This window comes from Gymnoscopelus microlampas (assembly GCF_963454915.1).
Source record: "Gymnoscopelus microlampas genome assembly, chromosome: 1".
NCBI lineage: Eukaryota > Metazoa > Chordata > Actinopteri > Myctophiformes > Myctophidae > Gymnoscopelus > Gymnoscopelus microlampas.
In genome coordinates, this window is record NC_139962.1 from 65639648 (window position 1) to 65646169 (window position 6522).

The following is a 6522-nucleotide window of genomic DNA, read 5'->3' on the forward strand; positions in this document are numbered from 1 at the left end:
TTATTTTCTTAAAAAGATCATTGGTCAAAATAGCCTTTTCAGGCTGAGAGAAGCACTTTGGTGACGTTTAACTGTAACTTGTTCCCAGTACAGTCTAAGTGGCTGCTGACTGTGTGACTTGGCTAAAAGTGGCCAAATAGAAGCCCAATCCACAATACATGAGCCCAAAGGCCTTCCTTATGACTAAACTGACACCCACTTTCTTAAAAATATCATGGGTCTAAATAGCCTTTCCAGGCTGAGTGAAGCACTTTGGTGACATTTGGCTGTAACTTGTTCCCAGTACATTCTGAGTGGCTGGTGACTGTGTGTTGTACCTAAAAGTGCCCAACAAGAATCCCAATGCACTATACATGGGCCCAAATGCCTTCCTTATGACAAAACTGACACTCATTTTCTTAAAAAAATCATTGGTCAAAATAGCCTTTTCAGGCTGAGAGAAGCACTTTGGTGACGTTTCACTGTAACTTGTTCCAAGTACAGTCTAAGTGGCTGCTGACTGTGTGACTTGGCTAAAAGTGGCCAAATAGAAGCCCAATCCACAATACATGATCCCAAAGGCCTTCCTTATGACTAAACTGACACCCACTTTCTTAAAAATATCATGGGTCTAAATAGCCTTTTCAGGCTGAGTGAAGCACTTTGGTGACATTTGGCTGTAACTTGTTCCCAGTACATTCTGAGTGGCTGGTGACTGTGTGTTGTACCTAAAAGTGCCCAACAAGAATCCCAATGCACTATACATGGGCCCAAATGCCTTCCTTATGACAAAACTGACACTTATTTTCTTAAAAAGATCATTGGTCAAAATAGCCTTTTCAGGCTGAGAGAAGCACTTTGGTGACGTTTAACTGTAACTTGTTCCCAGTACAGTCTAAGTGGCTGCTGACTGTGTGACTTGGCTAAAAGTGGCCAAATAGAAGCCCAATCCACAATACATGATCCCAAAGGCCTTCCTTATGACTAAACTGACACCCACTTTCTTAAAAATATCATGGGTCTAAATAGCCTTTCCAGGCTGAGTGAAGCACTTTGGTGACATTTGGCTGTAACTTGTTCCCAGTACATTCTGAGTGGCTGGTGACTGTGTGTTGTACCTAAAAGTGCCCAACAAGAATCCCAATGCACTATACATGGGCCCAAATGCCTTCCTTATGACAAAACTGACACTCATTTTCTTAAAAAAATCATTGGTCAAAATAGCCTTTTCAGGCTGAGAAAAGCACTTTGGTGACGTTTCACTGTAACTTGTTCCAAGTACAGTCTAAGTGGCTGCTGACTGTGTGACTTGGCTAAAAGTGGCCAAATAGAAGCCCAATCCACAATACATGATCCCAAAGGCCTTCCTTATGACTAAACTGACACCCACTTTCTTAAAAATATCATGGGTCTAAATATCCTTTTCAGGCTGAGTGAAGCACTTTGGTGACATTTGGCTGTAACTTGTTCCCAGTACATTCTGAGTGGCTGGTGACTGTGTGTTGTACCTAAAAGTGCCCAAATAGAATCCCAATGCACTATACATGGGCCCAAATGCCTTCCTTATGACAAAACTGACACTTATTTTCTTAAAAAGATCATTGGTCAAAATAGCCTTTTCAGGCTGAGAGAAGCACTTTGGTGACGTTTAACTGTAACTTGTTCCCAGTACAGTCTAAGTGGCTGCTGACTGTGTGACTTGGCTAAAAGTGGCCAAATAGAAGCCCAATCCACAATACATGAGCCCAAAGGCCTTCCTTATGACTAAACTGACACCCACTTTCTTAAAAATATCATTGGTCTAAATAGCCTTTCCAGGCTGAGTGAAGCACTTTGGTGACATTTGGCTGTAACTTGTTCCCAGTACATTCTGAGTGGCTGGTGACTGTGTGTTGGACCTAAAAGTGCCCAACAAGAATCCCAATGCACTATACATGGGCCCAAATGCCTTCCTTATGACAAAACTGACACTCATTTTCTTAAAAAAATCATTGGTCAAAATAGCCTTTTCAGGCTGAGAAAAGCACTTTGGTGACGTTTCACTGTAACTTGTTCCAAGTACAGTCTAAGTGGCTGCTGACTGTGTGACTTGGCTAAAAGTGGCCAAATAGAAGCCCAATCCACAATACATGATCCCAAAGGCCTTCCTTATGACTAAACTGACACCCACTTTCTTAAAAATATCATGGGTCTAAATAGCCTTTTCAGGCTGAGTGAAGCACTTTGGTGACATTTGGCTGTAACTTGTTCCCAGTACATTCTGAGTGGCTGGTGACTGTGTGTTGTACCTAAAAGTGCCCAAATAGAATCCCAATGCACTATACATGGGCCCAAATGCCTTCCTTATGACAAAACTGACACTTATTTTCTTAAAAAGATCATTGGTCAAAATAGCCTTTTCAGGCTGAGAGAAGCACTTTGGTGACGTTTAACTGTAACTTGTTCCCAGTACAGTCTAAGTGGCTGCTGACTGTGTGACTTGGCTAAAAGTGGCCAAATAGAAGCCCAATCCACAATACATGATCCCAAAGGCCTTCCTTATGACTAAACTGACACCCACTTTCTTAAAAATATCATGGGTCTAAATAGCCTTTTCAGGCTGAGAGAAGCACTTTGGTGACTTTTGGCTGTAACTTGTTCCCAGTACATTCTGAGTGGCTGGTGACTGTGTGTTGTACCTAAAAGTGCCCAAATAGATTCCCAATGCACTATACATGGGCCCAAATGCCTTCCTTATGACAAAACTGACACTCATTTTCTTTAAAAAAATCATTGGTCAAAATAGCCTTTTCAGGCTGAGAGAAGCACTTTGGTGACGTTTAACTGTAACTTGTTCCCAGTACAGTCTAAGTGGCTGCTGACTGTGTGACTTGATTAAAAGTGGCCAAATAGAAGCCCAATCCACAATACATGAGCCTAAAGGCCTTCCTTATGAGTAAACTGACACCCACTTTCTTAAAAAATATCATGGGTCTAAATAGCCTTTTCAGGCTGAGAGAAGCACTTTGGTGACATTTGGCTGTAACTTATTCCCAGTACATTCTGAGTGGCTGGTGACTGTGTGTTGGACCTAAAAGTGCCCAAATAGAATCCCAATGCACTCTACATGGGCCCAAATGCCTTCCTTATGACAAAACTGACACTCATTTTCTTAAGAAAATCATTGGTCAAAATAGCCTTTTCAGGCTGAGAGAAGCACTTTGGTGACGTTTCACTGTAACTTGTTCCCGGTAACGTTTCACTGTAACTTGTTCCCAGTACAGTCTAAGTGGCTGCTGACTGTGTGACTTGGCTAAAAGTGGCCAAATAGAAGCCCAATCCACAATACATGAGCCCAAAGGCCTTCCTTATGACTAAACTGACACCCACTTTCTTAAAAATATCATTGGTCTAAATAGCCTTTCCAGGCTGAGTGAAGCACTTTGGTGACATTTGGCTGTAACATGTTCCCAGTACATTCTGAGTGGCTGGTGACTGTGTGTTGTACCTAAAAGTGCCCAACAAGAATCCCAATGCACTATACATGGGCCCAAATGCCTTCCTTATGACAAAACTGACACTCATTTTCTTAAAAAAATCATTGGTCAAAATAGCCTTTTCAGGCTGAGAGAAGCACTTTGGTGACGTTTCACTGTAACTTGTTCCCGGTAACGTTTCACTGTAACTTGTTCCCAGTACAGTCTAAGTGGCTGCTGACTGTGTGACTTGGTTAAAAGTGGCCAAATAGAAGCCCAATCCACAATACATGAGCCCAAAGGCCTTCCTTATGACTAAACTGACACCCACTTTCTTAAAAATATCATGGGTCTAAATAGCCTTTTCAGGCTGAGAAAAGCACTTTGGTGACATTTGCTTGTAACTTGTTCCCAGTACATTCTGAGTGGCTGGTGACTGTGTGTTGTACCTAAAAGTGCCCAAATAGAATCCCAATGCACTATACATGGGCCCAAATGCCTTCCTTATGACAAAACTGACACTCATTTTCTTAAAAAAATCATTGGTCAAAATAGCCTTTTCAGGCTGAGAGAAGCACTTTGGTGACGTTTAACTGTAACTTGTTCCCAGTACAGTCTAAGTGGCTGCTGACTGTGTGACTTGGCTAAAAGTGGCCAAATAGAAGCCCAATCCACAATACATGAGGCCAAAGGCCTTCCTTATGACTAAACTGACACCCACTTTCTTAAAAATATCATGGGTCTAAATAGCCTTTTCAGGCTGAGAGAAGCACTTTGGTGACATTTAGCTGTAACTTGTTCCCAGTACATTCTGAGTGGCTGGTGACTGTGTGTTGTACCTAAAAGTGCCCAAATAGAATCCCAATGCACTCTACATGGGCCCAAATGCCTTCCTTATGACATAACTGACACTCATTTTCTTAAAAAAAATCATTGGTCAAAATAGCCTTTTCAGGCTGAGAGAAGCACTTTGGTGACGTTTCACTGTAACTTGTTCCCGGTAACGTTTCACTGTAACTTGTTCCCAGTACAGTCTAAGTGGCTGCTGACTGTGTGACTTGGTTAAAAGTGGCCAAATAGAAGCCCAATCCACAATACATGAGCCCAAAGGCCTTCCTTATGACTAAACTGACACCCACTTTCTTAAAAATATCATGGGTCTAAATAACCTTTTCAGGCTGAGAAAAGCACTTTGGTGACATTTGCTTGTAACTTGTTCCCAGTACATTCTGAGTGGCTGGTGACTGTGTGTTGTACCTAAAAGTGCCCAAATAGAATCCCAATGCACTATACATGGGCCCAAATGCCTTCCTTATGACAAAACTGACACTCATTTTCTTAAAAAAATCATTGGTCAAAATAGCCTTTTCAGGCTGAGAGAAGCACTTTGGTGACGTTTAACTGTAACTTGTTCCCAGTACAGTCTAAGTGGCTGCTGACTGTGTGACTTGGCTAAAAGTGGCCAAATAGAAGCCCAATCCACAATACATGAGGCCAAAGGCCTTCTTTATGACTAAACTGACACCCACTTTCTTAAAAATATCATGGGTCTAAATAGCCTTTTCAGGCTGAGAGAAGCACTTTGGTGACATTTAGCTGTAACTTGTTCCCAGTACATTCTGAGTGGCTGGTGACTGTGTGTTGTACCTAAAAGTGCCCAAATAGAATCCCAATGCACTCTACATGGGCCCAAATGCCTTCCTTATGACATAACTGACACTCATTTTCTTAAAAAAAATCATTGGTCAAAATAGCCTTTTCAGGCTGAGAGAAGCACTTTGGTGACGTTTAACTGTAACTTGTTCCCAGTACAGTCTAAGTGGCTGCTGACTGTGTGACTTGGTTAAAAGTGGCCAAATAGAAGCCCAATCCACAATACATGAGCCTAAAGGCCTTCCTTATGAGTAAACTGACACCCACTTTCTTAAAAAATATCATGGGTCTAAATAGCCTTTTCAGGCTGAGAGAAGCACTTTGGTGACATTTGGCTGTAACTTGTTCCCAGTACATTCTGAGTGGCTGGTGACTGTGTGTTGGACCTAAAAGTGCCCAAATAGAATCCCAATGCACTATACATGGGCCCAAATGCCTTCCTTATGACAAAACTGACACTCATTTTCTTAAGAAAATCATTGGTCAAAATAGCCTTTTCAGGCTGAGAGAAGCACTTTGGTGACGTTTCACTGTAACTTGTTCCCGGTAACGTTTCACTGTAACTTGTTCCCAGTACAGTCTAAGTGGCTGCTGACTGTGTGACTTGGTTAAAAGTGGCCAAATAGAAGCCCAATCCACAATACATGAGCCCAAAGGCCTTCCTTATGACTAAACTGACACCCACTTTCTTAAAAATATCATGGGTCTAAATAGCCTTTTCAGGCTGAGAAAAGCACTTTGGTGACATTTGGCTGTAACTTATTCCCAGTACATTCTGAGTGGCTGGTGACTGTGTGTTGTACCTAAAAGTGCCCAAATAGAATCCCAATGCACTATACATGGGCCCAAATGCCTTCCTTATGACAAAACTGACACTCATTTTCTTTAAAAAATCATTGGTCAAAATAGCCTTTTCAGGCTGAGAGAAGCACTTTGGTGACGTTTAACTGTAACTTGTTCCCAGTACAGTCTAAGTGGCAGCTGACTGTGTGACTTGGCTAAAAGTGGCCAAATAGAAGCCCAATCCACAATACATGCGCCCAAAGGCCTTCCTTATGACTAAACTGGCACCCAATTTCTTAAAAATATCATGGGTCTAAATAGCCTTTTCAGGCTGAGTGAAGCACTTTGGTGACATTTGGCTGTAACTTGTTCCCAGTACATTCTGAGTGGCTGGTGACTGTGTGTTGTACCTAAAAGTGCCCAAATAGAATCCCAATGCACTATACATGGGCCCAAATGCCTTCCTTATGACAAAACTGACACTCATTTTCTTAAAAAGATCATTGGTCAAAATAGCCTTTTCAGGCTGAGAGAAGCACTTTGGTGACGTTTCACTGTAACTTGTTCCCAGTACAGTCTAAGTGGCTGCTGACTGTGTGACTTGGCTAAAAGTGGCCAAATAGAAGCCCAATCCACAATACATGAGGCCAAA